Genomic DNA, 18,254 nt, shown 5'->3' on the forward strand with positions numbered 1-18,254 from the left:
TCAGTTCTTCGAGGGACGGCTCCTCTTGCCTGCGCGCGTTCTGTTCCTCTTCGCGGGCTTCCTGAAGGGGCAGGGGCTGGGGCTAGGGTGAGCCTGGCGCCTGTGGACACAGTGGTGTGTGTGTCCATCGCAGCGGGCACAATGGCAGCTTTGGGACTCGGGGTAGTAGAGCAGGGAGCTGATGTGCTGTGGGCAGCCTGGCACATGGGCTGCCCGATAGGCCAGAGTGTGGGGCATGCAACCCTGCTGGATCAGGTAGCTCTTACCCACCCGCCCCTTAACGTTGGTATCCTGGAATACAGACAAGCGGTTCAGAAATATACAAGAGATAAATGAGAGTTCATGAGGTCTTGAAGCTAATTATAAATCACTGTTTTAGCCTTTCTTTTCCGCATTTCCTCCACAGATACTATCAATTCAGTGAGCCACTCTCATTTTGTTTAATTTTTGTCTGTACTTGTTTGCATGTATGTGGATGGTAGGACTGAGGTATTTTTCATTTCAAATCAAGTCAAAATAGTTCATTTAAGGTATCCCAAAGGAACCCTTTACAATCTCTTGCTAATTTACTACTATAGAAATTCCAAAAGGTCAAGTATTTTTCGGAATTAGAATGAAACCGGCGTCTCATTTAAACCTTGGTGTATCGATTGCATGTGTCCAGCGTGGACAACATCTTACCTGGGAGTGACAGAAGCCACTGCAGATAGTGGTGTTGACCGCCATACACTGATCACATCCATGTTTCTCGATGAGCAGGGTGTAATTCTCCAGCATGCAGTCGCCCACCACTCCCATGGCCCCCATCAACACACCCAGCAGCCCGCAGGCGAACACACCAAACATGCTGTCTCCACACACAGACACACCATTCACTGACACTCAGCTCCGACCCCCAAACACCACAGTCCTCTTCCCTCGGCCTGGACGTCTGTTCTTTTCAGGGATGGTGGAGGACTTTGCTCTCCTCGGCAGTTCTCTGGAGGATAAAGAGGTGCCCGTGGACCCAGGAGTGCCCATTGCTCTTTTTATGGAGGGGCTTAATCCATACTGATCCCCTCTGGATCTCTTATCTGCCACGGCAAACACGAAGGATCTCCTGCCTCCCACTGCCCTCAAAAAACCACCTGCACCCCTTCAACGTGCTCTGACCGAGAGGTTCTGGACACACCCACGCTCACACGCGCAGACAGACGGTCAAGTAGTGCAAGTTTGTGTCAGCATGAATGGGATCAGGTAAGTGTGTGTGTTGCGTGTTACACAGATAGGGCCCCTTGGGGCATGTGTGTTGGACAATGCACAGAGCCATGAGTGCTGATGCTGGGCTGTGGCTCACATGTTTCTGACCCACCTGAGAGGAGAGGCCATGCGTTATCTGATCCACTAATTATCCCAGTATTCCCCTCTGGGCCTTATCGCCAGAGTGGCCATGTGCCCTCAGATCCAGGGTTATGTAGAGCATGGTTGCCATGGTTACAGACAACAACTGAAGGCACACGGGGGGCACCCAGCCTGTGTGCTGTGAAAGCAGCCAGGCTGGGGACATGACCTCAAAACAAAGACACAACCATGATTCTCTGATCAACTTTACAACCCTTCCCCCCTAATCTTTGACCAACTGTATTCTGACCATAACTCTAGCCTCTCCATGTATGTAAGTATGTATCTGTCTAGTATACTGCATATTAAGTATATAGTAAGCTTCATTATATTCTGCCTTTTAATGTTTACAAAAGTTGTCTGTCTCGTATGAACTTTTAAACACAAGACACAAATTGTTAATAATGAATATATATATTTATTACACAATTCACAAAACAGACCTCTAATAATGTTATCTCCTGATTAGCACGATCTGAATAGGATTTAAAACAGAGGGTTGTGGTGTAGATGTGTGGACACGTTCACATGGACTTATATAACTGTCACAGTTATATCGGGGGTCACAAGCGTGGGGCTGACCAATCAGCAACACCTAGAGTCACATCACTAAACCTTTTCCAAAACAGGACAGAACAGTTATCTTGTTGCATATGTTCAATAACAGGTGGGTCACCCAGGTGGGTCACCCACCAATGGGACAAAAGCTATCATCTCTCCATACTAAACTCTCATGACTTCTCTGTATTGTAAGATGATATCAGAATAGATCATTTAAAATCTGCTCTAGCATCTTCCTCACGTATACCTAGATTTGAATGTCATATTTTTGTCCACACAGACATTTGCAGTGCTGCCAACCAGATTGTCCTTAATTCCATTGAGCTCAAGCTGGAGTTGGAGGTGTTGTGTTTCTTACATTCACTCAGGGCATCTGTGTGGTCATACAGGGGTTGCTCCAACAGCCACACTCCTGTTTCCTAACAGTCATGTGTGTTTTGGAAAGGCAGCGTCGACAGAGCTCTGTCCCAGCTACTCAGGTTATCTGGCTGTGTAACCCTCCTACTGTCCTGGGGTCATAATGACACAAAATCGTATTCAAATCTATGACATTATATATCATATGAACCCAAGTACACGGCCTCCTATGTAGCTTCCTACCTTTTGAATTTGTTTAAACGTGTTGGTAGATAGTGTCATTGAGATTTATCGGGGTTGACCTTTGAGGGACACTACAGAGTATATATAAATATAATAAATATGACAATCCATAGAATGCTAAATTGTATATTTGTGTTCAAAGGTTTAGTTGAGTTATGAGATAAACTGGACCCCAGGTCACAGTGACCCAAAGGTAATAGTATTTCTTAAGACAATAGGGGGGTTTAATGTCAAGAAAAATATTTTCTGATTTTATAAAAACTATATATTTACCATACCAAGGATAATAAACTCAGCTTTAATGGACACACGTTAATCAAGCCATATCCAACCTATCCCATTCACACACCCAAAACCCCTCCAGGTCAAATGAAACAGCTAATGAATCATAATAATGAACCTTTATAATAGCAACAAAAGTGAACTCGCTCATTCCATCACTTCTTCTATCCCGGTCTTGGTGACATTAGATTTTGATTTAAATAGCACGTCTCATCTAAAAATTCTTAAACTGATTTCTCTGGTAAGTGTAAACACAAAGTCGGCATATAGCGCATGGTCTGTTGATTTTTACACTCTGTTTCCGACACTGTAGTTTAGAAAGTAAAACTTGAAAAGTGGGGGGAGAGTAGTCTGAATTGGGTTCTGGAGCTGTGCCCCAACTCATACATTGCACTCATTCGCCAGCCGTGAGTGTTTCCAAGCTCGTGAGTTCATATCCACCAGTTGCACGTATTCGGTAGCAACTGGTATCTCCTATGATTCAGCTCACAACAGCCCAGTTTCTGTGCACTCACTCACCCATGTCAGGTGACATCCTGCTAGGACAGTAATTGGCTCTTGTCTCAGACCTTCCCCGAGGCGATTGGTTGGAGTGATCAGCACTCAGCACGTGACCTCTACAATGAGCTTCCGCCCACTGGAAAGAGAGTCTCTATTAACTCAGATATATACACACAGCAATATTTGGATATTACATGTCATGGTGTGCAAAGACAATTTGTATCCCAACTGGTATTTTCAAGCATAACGCAAATAACTATATCTATTACAATTACTCTGTGTATAGTATACCATTTTCTGCCTCGCTTTTACATTTTTGGACCAAGGAAAAAGGTATGCTGGGAAAATGTAAATCGAAAATGTTTTGATTGGTCAATGTGTGCTTAACAACCAATCTTGAATAGAGGGTCGGATTTAGCGGGAGTTGGATTTAAATAGCACGTCTCATCCAGAAATTCTTAAACTGCGCTTGCGTCTTCCAGAACCGACTTCTCTGTTAAGTGTAAACACAAAGTCGGCATATTGAGGGGTCGTTTGATATTTGGTCTGTTGATATTGGTCTGTTGATATTTACACTTGTATCCCAACACTGTAGTTTAGAAAGTAAAACTTGAAAAGTGGGGGGAGAGTAGTCTGAATTGGGTTCTGGAGCTGTGCTCCAACTCAGACATTGCACTCATTCGCCAGCCGTGAGTGATTCCAAGCTCGTGAGTTCATATCCACCAGTTGCACGTATTCGGCAGCAACTGGTATCTCCTATGATTCAGCTCACAACAGCCCACAGTTTCTGTGCACTCACTCACCCATGTCAGGTGACATCCTGCTAGGACAGTAATTGGCTCTTGTCTCAGACCTTCCCCGAGGCGATTGGTTGGAGTGATCAGCACTCAGCACGTGACCTCTACAATGAGCTTCCGCCCACTGGAAACAGAGTCTCTATTAACTCAAATTTATACACACAGCAAGATTTGGATATTACATGTCATGGTGTGCAAAGACAATTTGTATCCTAACTGGTATTTTCAAGCATAACGCAAATAACTATATCTATTACAGTTACTCTGTGTATAGTATACCATTTTCTGCCTCGCTTTTACATTTTTGGACTAAGGAAAAAGGCATGCTGGGAAAATGTAAATTGGAAATGTTTTGATTGGTCAATGTGTGCTTAACAACCAATCTTGAATAGAGGGTTGGATTTAGCGGAGAGTCTAGCAGATTCAATGATGGCGATCATCTGGTTCGAAGCTTATCCAAAAACCTAGCAATTAAAGTTTCCGGCAGACATTTGGTATGGGACAATAAACTTTGCAGCTGTACTGCCCTTTGAATTATTCAACTGAGAGTAGTCACAAATGGGAATGACAGCAGGAATTTGCCATGTAATTAGATAGGTCATTACACAACAGCCTACTAACAAAAACATTACAAAACCATGAGGTGGCATTTATTTTCCGTAAAAACTAAAATAAACGAGGCAGGCTGGGAATATAAAAGGTTGGGGAAAAACAAGAGATGTTCCATGTATTTCGATCATTTTTTGCCTGTAGATGGTAGCATTGCATCATTCAGCAATGGGATCCAAGTAGCCTCAGTTTTACAGTGAAGCTCTAGATTGGTTACTTTTTCAATCTGTTTTGTCGTCAACTCTGCCTGCCCAAGTCTTTTCTCAGGACGGCCATAGACAAGGGTGATACAACTGAACTGAAAGCAGTAATTGTCTACAAAGTCTATTTTTCCATCTAGGGGGACCTCATTAAGTAGGAACTGAGGCAGGACAGCTGAGGCTCCAGGGGGAACATGAAAGAAGACGCACTACAAGAAAATTGTTTGGCCCTGCCAGATATCTTGGCTAATTTGACCCTCTGCGGTCTATGGCGAGCTGTTGTAAATAATGACATAGTAAACTACACTAATCTCTCCCTTGGCCCACTGGATGGTACCTCATTCTACCTCTCTTCCTGTTTTCTCACACAGACACACACGCACATGTCTGCACATGTGCACACCTCCCTCACATGCTCACACACGCACACACACAATATCACAAGTCCAATCCAGTGTGGCAGTGAACATCCTGACTTGCTTGGACTTATAATAGGTGGCCAAGGCAAGGTCTTAGAAGTGTCAAAAGAGAAATCGGTGCGTCCACAAAGACAGACGCACATCCTCGCTGGGAGGGAGGGAGGGAGGGAGGGAGGAGAGGGAGGAGAGGTAGGCGGTCACACTGTCCGTTTCTCTGATGAAAGGAAGAAGGAAGATATATGCAGCCTTTCCAAGGACAAAAAAAAATGTCTGAAAAATGTTGCCTTCTGTATGTGGGTGTGTGTGTGTAAACGTGTGTGTGTGTGGGGGCTGGTGCATCTCTGTCTGCCTGCCTGTCTGTCTACCTGTCTGCCTGTCTGTCTGTATTGATCTGAATGAGTTTCCATCTAAAATTAGACGTCGCCATACAAATGGACGCCGCTCGGAGATGTTGACAGATATAATTACAAACGAAATCCCAGCTGACAACTAAACACTAATTGTGCCCAGTCATTGTGTTGTTTTAACTAAAGATGACATACATTTTCTCCCACAAAGGAGAAGAGTCTGTTGCGGGGGGTAGCAAGCCCAAGCCACACTGCTAAACTCGTATCCACCACACTACACATACAGTGTTGCTAAGTGTTTGGTTGCAATGATGTAGCTTACGTTACTGTTTCAGTAGATGTGTTTTAGAAAACAAATTGAATGGGGTGGACCCAGATAATCTAAAGTCCATTTTTGGGATGCGGCACCTCAGGGGGCAAAGAAAATGGTGTGACCCAGATCATTATGGCTCTCCTTGAAGAGACACTCTTTTTATTTATAACCTCTGGAATCAAGGGACTCCTCTTCTCTCCTTTCCTTTCCCTCTTTTCTTACACCCACTCACACACACACACACACACACACATACACACACACACCCTTTAAGGCCCCTAAAGGGCCACAGAATCTATCATACAGAGCTGAAAATAATCAACCCAATTAACAAGAAAGGGTCACTGGTTACACACTGGTGTGTGGTGTGCATCTATCTGTCTGTCCGTCGCTGTTTGTGTGTGTGTTGTGTGTGTGTGTGTTAATGTGTGTGTGTGTGTATGTGTATGTGCGCGTGGTAACCCATCTCTATAGTAAAGGTTGTTAGGGCAGTCTAATTGGTGACCACTGTCTACACTGACAGCAGTAGCAGACGCCTCTGAAAATATCCCAGGTAAACTCAGCTGGTGAAACAAAGGAATACACAACACAGTGCCACCAGGATAGGCACGACTCCCCAACAATCAAAGCAATTAAAGAAAATGTCCAACATGGTTGTGGTTGTGGTCTTCAAGCTCAGGAAGCATTCAAACTCATCTTGTTTGCCCTAAACTGTCAACTCTTCATTATGTTTGCCTTTTGCCATTTATACTGTACCTCGTCCTGACAAATAGGCTGTATGACATAGACACACTGACTAGCAGTAATGAATGTTAGTTGTTATTAATTGCTTCATGCTTTCGAAAACTTCCTTCTTTGTGCAATTAGTCTCTCCACCTTACTGGACATTGTCATGCAACCAGTGACAGCATGTTTCCCATATTGTCTTTTTCATCATAGTAAAAAACGCTCATCTCTGATTCATCTTTTCTTTTTTGAAACTGGAGTTGAAGTTGGGGAGAAGGGGCCCGCCCTACATTACAACTCTTATTTAGCCCTCGTAATTAAGGCCAGCCAGCTGTCAAGTTTGGTATAGGATTCTCTCGATAAACGTTTGACTTTTCTTTCTCTCTTGCTCATACTTCATCGTTCCCCTCTCTCTCTTCTCCTGTCTCTCTCTCTCTCTCTCTTCTCCTGTCTTTCTCACTCTCTTCTGCTGTCTTTCTCTATCTCTCTTCTCCTGTCTTTTTCTCTCTCTCTTTCCGAGTGTGTATTGAGAACTACTGTCAACATATTGGCCGTACGTGTGCTGTAATACCTCAAGGCTTTGTGAAAGATTATTCACCCCACAGTATCATCTCCTGTGACTCAACCTGCCAATTCAGTTGGACAAGGAGACCTTGAGATGATTGGCGTGACCGCTGAATTGGTAAATAAATGTGAGGGGCTCATCCAGTTTTGTCCTGAAACCCTCCTCTCATACAATGATAATGTGCCTGTGGTCTGTGTCTGAGGGTTAACTCAAGAAGTCCTGTCATGGGTGTGTATGAATCAGACATTTTGTGAAAAGATAACATGATAATAAAAATAACACAATAACACCCAAAAACTCTTATTCCAATCCTCTCTGCTTCAGTGGAGACTGCCCGGCGTGTGTGTGTGTGTGTGTGTGTGTGTGTGTGTGTGTGTGTGTGTGTGTGTGTGTGTGTGTGTGGAAGTGAGGGTTTAGGATAATGGTGGTGTGTTTTGGAACTGTTGCTCTGCAGCATTATGGTTGAGAGGAGGAAGGGGCCTAATTACACCCTGCCTCTGACCCACACATGGCCTGCTGCCCAGGGAAGGAGGAGGTGTGTGTGTGGGTGTGTCTGTGTGTGTGTCTGTGTGTGTGTCTGTCTGTCTGTGTGTGCGTGTGTGTATCTTCATTTGTGTGTCTTTCATAGAGAGAGAAAGAGGGATAAATAAATTGAGAGGTAAATTGAGAGAGAGAGAATAGAGAGAAGGAGAGAGGAGAGAGAAAGAGAGGGACAGCGAGAAAAGAGATGAAGGGTAGCTTCCGACAAAAGGAAGTGGGAAACGTTCCAGTGGAGGCCATACTGAGCGACCATCAGGGTGGGTGTGTGTCAGTGTGTGTTTCACGCTGCGTGTGCTGTGCGTGTGTGTGTGTTTAGCATGAATGTGAGTGGCCAGCCACAGAAATCTCCTAACAGGTCATGGTTGCTGCAGAATTCAACATATGTTCCCTCGAGGCTGGAACAGGGTGGCCTGCCGTTCTTATGGGATTTGATTTCAAAGACTGTGAAGAGTACATTTGCATGTCATTTTCTGACCTAAATTGTACTGTATTAAGGCTTTAGTGTATACATGATAATTATACATGATAATTCTACTTGATAATTAAAAGTATTTAAATAGGAACCTGCTGAGCAGATGCTTGAAATGAATCCTGGTGCTGCGCACACACACACCTCTTCATGAATATTAAAAAGCCATTCAAACAGCCAAAGCAATAAATAAATATACATCATGGTTTTCAACCTTTGCCTGTGCCAATAAGGTTTGAAGCCTGTTATTTTCTATGTGCTCCCTCCCTCCCTCTTTGGCTCTCTTTCTTTCTTTCTTTCTGTCTGTCTTTCCTTCTCTCTCTCTCTCTCTCTCTCTCTCTCTCTCTCTCTCTCTCTCTCTCTCTCTCTCTCTCTCTCTCTCTGTCTCTCTCGCTCTCATTCTCCCTCTCTCTCATTCACTAATGTAATGATTTTTTTTTCAAACGAACAGTTGAGAAAAAGGTGAGAAACCGGAGGAGAGAGGGTGAGAACCGCTAGCACAGAGAGAGGGAGAACAGGGTGTGGATGAGTGGAATGGGGATGGAGGGATATGAGAAAGAGGTGGAACTGACATGAAGGCTCTACCAATGAATTTCAGCCTTGAGAGTCGTGAATGAATCTTGAATCTTGAATCTTACTGGGAGGTTCTCTAAAAACAATGGGGGTTTTTGCACTTCTTACTGTAATTGGACAATGAAAATGTGTTACAGTCTTATTTCTAGCGTAAAGACAAGGGAAGAAGCCAGGCAGACACGCACACATTGCTAATGAACATGTTCTCACAAAGAAACGGAAGCCAGCGACAGACTCAAGGTTTCCTCGTGAATGTGTGTGGGCAAAGACTGCCGTCAGCAGCTGGACAAAAGACTATGTCACTGTGTGTGTGTGTGTGTGTGTGTGTGTGTGTGTGTGTGTGTGTGTGTGTGTGTGTGTGTGTGTGTGTGTGTGTGTGTGTGTGTGTGTGCGTGCGTGTGTGTGTGGAGGGGGGGGTGCATACCTGCTTGTGTGTGCACTTCTGAAAGAACATAGAGGAAATCAGAAAATAGAACAGTTAGAATTTAGTTTAGAAATAAGTGTTGCTGTTAGATAGACATACTACTCCAAGCATTCTTCCACAGTGCAATGCACAAAATCACTACGCACACTCACACACATAGAAACACAGTGGTTAGTTCCTGTGTAATTACAGTAGCCATCTGTCAATTGAACACACACACACACACACACACACACACACACGGTTGGGCTCACAGACACACAACCACACAGTACTCTTTCTTGATCTCTCCTACATTCTCTACCCACACAAACTCTTACACTCTCCACATACATACACAGTGCACACACACCCAGTAAAGTGTAGGACATCTGGTAAGACGTTACAAAGAAGGGGCTACTGGTAACAAATGGGTAACATTACCTAAGTCTTACATGGGTAGGACTACCTCAGTCTTACATGGGTAAGACTACCCAAACACACACATTTGGACATACTGACTAACACCCAGTTCACACTTACACCCATGAAAGCTCTCTGACCACCATTACTTTTCTGGTAAACTCCATGTACTTTCATGAGGTTAGCCTTACTAAGGATATCAATTTGTGTGTCTGTGTGGGGGCGTGTGTGTGTAACCTACATGCCTGCTAGTGCAGTTTATTTGGACGTGGGTGATGTCATTGTCACAAGAATCAGTGTATACCCAGAGCATGATGAAATGATGAATGTTGAGGTATAATCCCATGGTTTAATCCCAACCACTCTCAATCTGCAAGTCTGTAGAGACGCTGCTCTCTGAAGCAACGCGAGAGCCAGCCTGTCAGATGGAGAAATTGGTCAATTTTGCCTCATTTCTATTGATTCCTTACGAACTGTAAATAATAATGTCAAATAATGTTTACAACTGCGTTTTTGCAACTGTTTGCAGAATACAAATATTTGAATGTGAAGATTGTTGACAGTTGAAATGGTAAAATCTTATAATTGTCATATTAGAAATGGTTAAACCTGCACAAGTGGCGTGGAGGACAGGAGTAAAAAGCAAAATACCCAGCCAGAGATAGAGAGACACAGACAGACAGACAGATACAAATAAAGAGAGAGAGAGAGAGAGAGAGAGAGAGAGAGAGAGAGAGAGAGAGAGAGAGAGAGAGAGAGAGAGAGAGAGAGAGAGAGAGAGAGAGAGAGAGAGAGAGAGAGACAGAGAGATGAAAGCCCAGATTATTTATCTCTCGTGGGGAGAGAGTGACTGCGTGAGTGGGAGGGGAGGGGAAGAGAGGGCGGCAGTCAGTGCGCGCTCTGGCTGAAACACGCAAAAACCTATTTCCACAGACAGGCTGACAGTTAGTCGTATGAGGGCAGAAGCTAACCAGCCATTTGCTGAACGTATTATCATACTATTAACTCCTTGACTTGTCCAGTTCATAGTAATTTCTTTAACAGAAAACTTGATTCTGACGCTCCTGGAAAAGTTTATTTTTGGATAGAGCCACGAGCACGCATCCACAGCCCGGCACGACTGCGACAACAGCAGGTAAATTGAGAGGAGACGCTAGGTGCTTTCTTTTCGTCTCTATTTTCTTTCTTTTTAAAAACTTTGACAGTTTATTGAGTGGGGTATATATATGGCGAGGGCATGGATACCCTATGTTGCGCCGCAGATGTGTGGCCGCGTGTATAAAATGAATGCAGTGAAATACGGACGGGTATTTTAAAAGTGTATTATCAAACTGAAAAGCATATATTATGTTTCGTCCAGTAATGATTTTTTCTTCTCCCCAAATTCTTATAAGCGGAATTTTTTCGCGGAAATTGAATTGTATTTGAAATGGTTGGTCGTTTTGAACTAGCCCAATTCTGCGTGTTTGACAAAAGGTCTACTGGCCCTGTAGGGTCCATGCCGATTCATTCGTTTGTCAACCACAATGGAGACGGAGGAATGGAGATGAATAGGCTACAGGATAGAGATAGAACGCATACATCGTTGTATTTTTCCGTATGGGTAATGTAGCCTAATAGCCTTATCGTATCAGTAGTAGGCTAGTCGTAGTAGTCGTATGTTTTAGAAATGGCTGGTATGGTAATCATACATAGACAGTTTGAGATCTATCCAAAGTCGGATTTTTAATCGCTCTCCTATAGCGAGATCAGCAAATCTGCAGAGAGACTGAATACGCCTCATTACAAGTACGAGTCCCAGTCCCTGTAGAGCCGCTGCTCTCTGGCTTCATCCATATTTATCCAATCAGAGAAATGAGGAAACACGGAGCAGGAAACATCTCCCGGCATTACTCTTATCACTCTACTTCTCCCCACGGAGAGGGGAGAGAGAGAGTGTGTGTGTGTGTGTGTGTGGAGGAGGGGGGGGGAGGGCAGGGCAGGGCAAGGCAAGGGAAAGAGCAAAGAAAGTGACTAGTGACAGAGAGGAGATTGGTGCACTGGTGTGTGCTATGTGTGTGTGATTGCGTGTGTGGTCTACATCTGTGAACTGGGAGCAAGGGATCAGCGATACACTATAACGACCCCCCCCCCCCCCCAACTCCACCCCCACACCCAGGCAATGTAGACCATGTTAATGAAGAAAACGAGACAACAGGCGTCAAGGGACGCACATCTTTGATCTGTTACGCTGTGTGTTGTGTGTCATGACATTTCAACTGCAGGGCTTCAGTTGATGTGCACGCCACACAGTCTTCATCTTACCCAGCAGACAGCCGGCTGGCTCTTCCTTCCTTCCCGACGGCCTGGTGTCTGCTCTCCGTCTCCGACTGTCTCCGGCTGTCTCTCCCTCCAGCTGTTTGTCGGCCCGTCTCCGTGTGCCTCCATCCATCATCCGTCCTCCCATCCACCTGTTTGCCTCTTCATGTGTAAACACCTGTCGAGCAGCGCAGAGGTTTCCAGCTCAGTTCTACCTCCAGGCTCGTCCAGGGCACGGTGGGTCTCATGAGAGCTCTCTTGCAATTCCGCGAGTTCAGAGACCACTCTAACGAAAGCAAGTATGTTTGTCCTTTTTTCTCGAGGGTTTGGCAACTCATGAGTGAGTGAGTGAGTGAATGAGTGTTATCCATGCAGAAGAAGGCGGGTTTAACAGATGAGTCCTGTGGTCTCAGCTGAGCTTCTCAGATTACCCCCCTACCCCCCCCCCCCCCTCTCCCCCCCCCCACCCCATGTCATATTTATGGTCACATTTTGACCGGTCTTAGATGTATGCTGTGATTGGCTGATAGGAGGGTTATTCAAGCGGGTGATTGGTTTCATTGGCATGAGGTGTGTGGTCATGTGATGGCACATGGGAGATGCTGCATCTCAATACCCACACACCCTTTGGCATGTCCAAAAAACAGTATGTCCTGTGACACAATGTGACTAATAAAGCACACCAAAAACCAGGAGGGCCTACCACCTACCAGCATCACTTTGCAGAATGCAAAACATGATACTTTTACTGGCTATTCTGACCCACAACCCTTGGTGCAACCAAAGAGGCATCGACAGAGGAGACAACTGTACAATACCAGACTGATACGAACCTGTCTGCACCACAAAGCAGAATATCTCATACAGGTTGGGTGCAACAGTACCTGCTTCGCAAGGGCAGCTGTATGACTAGCTAAAGTAATAAGTATGAGGTTCAAGACACAGCCGTCGTGTGGTCTTCTCCTCCCAAACCTCATATCTAACTCCACATTGAGGAAGGCAGATTGCAGGAAACAATATGGTTTAAATTGGTTTGCGTGTTTTTTCTGGTAATCTTCATGGGAAATATGCCATGTCTGATAAATCTGGTGATAGAACTCTCATGGTACTCGGGATTAAAGATGAACAAATAAACAATGAATTTGCGAGTATGTGCATGTTTTCGGTGTGTGTGTGTGCGTGCGTGTAAAATATGAGTATTATGAGCTTTCTGACGTTTTGTGAGGAGCGGGAGCTTGGGATCGCAAATAAACAGATAGATTACTACTGTCTGCATCTACTGCAAAGCTCCTGGAGTAGAACGTTCTAGCATCTCAGAGTCACAAAAACATACAGTATAAATAAATACAAACTCAAGAAAAGAAAAAGTAATAGACCACTGCTAGGGGTTAGGATTACAGTTAGGTGTGTTTCCTTGGCCAATATAATTTTTTTAAAGGATAGTTTTATCAGCAGGAATTCTACCAATTGTATTTATTAAGAAATTCACTGGGTAGGCTAAATATGGACCATATGTGGTCAAACTACCAGTGCTCAATTTAAAGAATATTAAATGGTCTTTAAAAGCATTTTAGCATCTATGGACAGCCATTGTCGATAGATGCCAGATCAGGTTTGGAGATTTCCGGTGTTCATGAGAGGTGTTGAGGTGTGATCTTCTCCTAAAACACAGCTCAATGTAACTCCCAAACATCACATATCTTGGATGTAAATGATATATAGCTGAATAACTAGGATAGCTTGACTAGACTGTGAAGTCAATTCTAGCATTGCGACAAGAACAGATGTTCATAGACTTAAGCAAGAGTGTGATTTATTGAGTAAATGTTTAACCCCATGAATCATGTTGATCATTCTGCAATGTGCCAGTTTGCACATCAGACCCAGATATAACATTATTGATCAAGACTGTTTTCCAGTGGAAAAACTGAAAAGGAACCTGAGTGATGATGAATGAACCTTTTGCAAGATTTACAGTTGCATCAATGCTTTTGCCCATGTTACATGAGTTATAAACTGAGGATTTTGTGCCCAATGCCTTAAATCAAAATATTTACAATTTATAAAATGTATTTTATAAATAAATACGTTGCATGTTGTATTTGAGATATTGTTCTCGCACTACCTTGCACAGACTGCACCTAGTACATTGTTCTATGTGGCACTAGAGATACAGTATGTTGTTACTGTTGCATTGTCTTTGCATCAGAATTTGCATCAGAATTACGTAATTGTAGTTTAGCGATACTACAATATGCATGAAATGTTTGTGGAGTCCCCGTAAATCTGTTGTTTTTAAAACAATAAACAACCAATTAGTGGCTCAATAGATGGTATATAGATATTTTTGACCATCTATAGAGGGAATACTATGCAATGTTGGGCTACAGCTCTGTAGACAACAATGCATATGACAACAACAGGTTGTTTGCAATTGAGTTGAATGATTGTTGATATATAGATTCTGCCATGTACATAAATTGTTTTAAATCCAACTTCAAGATCAATTATATAGGTCTCCATGCATGATGTACGTCTTGTGTATATCAACAAGGGAAATTAATCCAACAGGCCCTTATGATTTAGTCAATTTAGCGGTCAATATTTGTCAATAAAGTGTAGTCGGTGAATCGAAAGGCCAGAGACGCTTGGTGTTCGTCCCTGGCTTGGGAACCACAATTCACCTTAGGTTAGATTCTCAGGGAGATAATTGACTCGTTAATATCTGACTCCAATTTTAAGACACGTGCACAAGTGCGTTACCTGTAACCTCGAGCGCTTAACAGTTAATGACATGAAACTCTGACGTAGGTAAAAATCGTCTGCTTGATCAGAGCACCGACCCTAAAGTATGCGTGTTCACTAAACAGTCGTTTATCTCTACTATAATATAGATTTAACCATAGTCGACCTAGTAGGATATGTAATCGATCACTCAGAGGCCCCGGTAAATTCCTTCGGAGCGTGGAGATCCACTGTAAGTGACTCAGAGGCCTTAAGTTAAAACCTACTCAAAAGTCTATGTTTATAATCAGTTAGCCGCATCAACCAGACTAGATCTAAGTTTTCACCGCCGTAGCCTGATAGATACGTTTCAAAGAGAACAAGTAACGTCAAAATGCACAATAATAGTTTATTATCTAAATAGTAAGATAATCAATACAATGATAATGAAATATCATGAAGTACAAAACATACCTTCAGAGCAATGGTTAACAAAGGTATGTTACAATGAAGACTAGGCGCCTAACGCACCGGAGCTGTATCGTAAACAAAACTCGAAGTGATTGGTAACACTTCTTCCTATATACACCCAAACCTGACTAAAGTGGGGACACCGGTCACATGACTGAAAAGTAGCCTAAACGCATACAAATTCAAATTGGATCATTAATCAAGGCTACAGTAGACCAAGTGGTTCCCTTGCAAGACAGGGGAATATGTTAAACACATGTTGGTCTGCTGTAGGCACAAACTCTGTAAACCCTGTACATGTACATGTTACAGTATTAAAATTATTACAAGCATGTAATACATAAAATAAGAAACAAAAGCATATCAAACATGACATTAAAAGCTGTTTAGAACCTTATTTTCAACGTCAAACGTCCACGTCAAACGTCCACGGAGACAAAAACTAGACCACTCTCAGAGAACAACCCACACCTGGCTGTATTACATAAGGATCGGCCGGGGGACAAACGTATATGTGTGTGTTTACAGGACTGCACAAATGTATAATATGATTAGTGGGCCTTGATACAGGTTCCCCTAAGTCCTGCCACCCCCAGCCCCTCCCCACCCCAACACTCTACTTCACCCCCATCTGGTCCTCATCTACTCCAGCTGAGGCCCATGTCCCTGTGCTAAACCCCCACAGCTATCACGCGCGCACACACACATTAACATCTCAGCTCTGTGAGCTGGAGTGTGCTTGAGTGAATGGCTTTACAGTGGGCTATGCATTCAAAAGTGAGGGGCAGAAACAATTGAATGAGTAGCAAATTCAGATGAAAGCAATGAATCACATTCCACCCCAGACTTTGGTACCCGGAAGCAGCGATGCATTCCCTGCGCCTGCACAGAGGGGGTTGAATTAAACTAATAAAATCCTCATTATTGTTGTATATCATCAGGTGGAGATGGATTGCCTTCTGCTAAAGAGAACAATTGCTACTTTTAATCAGACAGAAACTCCAGGTGCTGAGCACCGAAATGCGCAATAAGTAGAAGCGCATTACCTCTCTCTCTCCCCCCCCCCCAACACACGCAACGCAGGGTGAACACACACACGCACTCACACACAGGCAGGTGAACAACAAACAGATGCCTACACAAACAATCAGGACCCGTATACAAAAGGTAACGTGTAACCTAGTTCATTTGTTAAACTTTGTCCTCTGTATATAGACAAGCTGTAATTCTCAGACATCTGCTACCGGAAGCTTGGGGTGTCAGATGGCTGAGCGGTTAGGGAATCGGGCTAGTAATCAGAAGGTTGCTGGTTCAATTCCCGGCTGTGCAAATTACGTTGTGTCCTTGGGCAAGGCACTTCACCCTACTTGCCTCGGGGGGAATGTCCCTGTACTTACTGTAAGTCGCTCTGGATATGAGCGTCTGCTAAATGTAAATGTAAGCTTGCACTATTTCTCACTCTGGGGGGATTGTAATAGTTGCAATTGGTCCAACAGCCCTTCTACAGAAACTAAACAGTATACAAAAAACAACAACAACAAAAAATCATAAGAGAGGGACACCTGCTATAAAAAAAAGAAGAGTTTGAGTGTTTTCATGTTGGAGAAATCTCTGCTGTTTTGTTGTAGGGTAGCAGGCAAAGCAGCTTGATGAACACACAAAGCTCAGTAAACACATGAGAAGAAAGAATGAATTAATGATGAGTTGCTTTCACTATCCCAATGGCTTTGGTGCTGTGAGAAAGGAGAGATGGAGGGTATGAGGAGACAGGGAGAGAAAGAGAGAAAGAGAGGGAGAGAGAGAGAGGGAGAGAGGGAGAGAGAGTGAGAGAGAGAGAGTGAAAGAGAGTGAGAGAGAGAGAGACTGAGAGAGAGAGAGAGAGACAGGGTGAGGGAGAAAAACAAGGGGAGACAGAGGAGAGACAGTCAAACAGGGGGGAACTCTTGGAATATGCTCTCTCCGTCCACACCTGTGTCATCGTCTCTCCATCTTTCTCCAGCTTCTCTGGGTGACCCTCGTTCCTCTCTGTCCGTCCGTTGGTTTCTCTCCAGTTCTCGCTCCTTTCTTTCGCCCCTCTTTCTTCTCTTCTGTTTTTCGCGTCACCCTTCCTTCCTTGGCCATCCCTCACTTCTCTCGCTCTGCCTCTGCTCTCTCGCTCTGTCTCGTCTGGCCTTTCTTTTATTTATCTCTCTCATTACTTTGTGAGTGGAGTGACTGTTGCCCTTTTTAAAAGCAGAAATGGTTAAGGAGATATGGAGCCAGTCGAGGTTTATGTAGAAAACAATCTGATCCATTTGCATGTCTACGTTGATTGAAATTTCAATGGTTTTATTTGGCAAAACTGGCTCCATATCTCCTTCACCCTTTTTTCCCTATGCATAACTTCAGTATGCATGCTAGAAAGAAAGTAAGATGAAGTGCTTCAGAGTTAAGAAAGGAAAATGAACACTCCTAGCAGCTCATGCCATCTTTAGCTTACCACTAGGGCTTTTACAGATGGAAACAATAGATAGAAATTAGGGTTTCCTTCACAAATGTACAATGAGCTTTAGCACGTCCAGCTGGATGTATTTTACATCAATAACATATTGGCTTCATGAGTTAGAATCCCATAACCATAGAGTTTGACAAGGTTGACTCACAATGCTCTATGTTACTTTTTAATCCTGGTTTATTCGACTGAGTTTGACGAACTCCCGCACGAGGTATGGAATAAGCAGAAGGCTGCGCAGTAGTCTAGATGTCCTACATGTTATGCCAATAACCTAACATTAACAAGGCTGAAAGCCATGCACACACAGCGCTGTAATATGTCCAAACATATTTGTCACAGCGGTAAGAACGACGGTACACGCCGCCAGTCTTGAATCACCAGTTGCCAGTTTGCGTCTGACCTTTGAAGCGACGACGACACACAGTACGTAGGCGCACCAAGCCTTACATTTTCAGTTTTGGACGGTCGATAATTTTCCAGAACTGTTGGCATGTTAGTCATTGTCTTCTATACTCAGAAACTAAAAAGCAAGAAGCTTGGCAGAACACCGTCTTTGTCG

The 18,254-nt window shown here is 43.7% G+C and overlaps 1 protein-coding gene and 1 pseudogene across 1 annotated transcript in view; one reads left to right on the forward strand and one right to left on the reverse strand.

The window, feature by feature from the left end:
- LOC124462558 lies at positions 1-12,139 on the reverse strand (annotated as a pseudogene).
- The window catches only part of LOC124462559 (caM kinase-like vesicle-associated protein), a gene marked incomplete at its 3' end in the record, with an annotated part of 27,304 nt that continues 19,678 nt past the window's right edge, over positions 10,629-18,254 (forward strand). Inside the window, exon 1 of the mRNA XM_047014165.1 lies at positions 10,629-10,843. The remainder of the gene's footprint in view (positions 10,844-18,254) is intronic.

Source organism: Hypomesus transpacificus, unplaced genomic scaffold (assembly GCF_021917145.1).
Source record: "Hypomesus transpacificus isolate Combined female unplaced genomic scaffold, fHypTra1 scaffold_225, whole genome shotgun sequence".
Lineage (NCBI taxonomy): Eukaryota > Metazoa > Chordata > Actinopteri > Osmeriformes > Osmeridae > Hypomesus > Hypomesus transpacificus.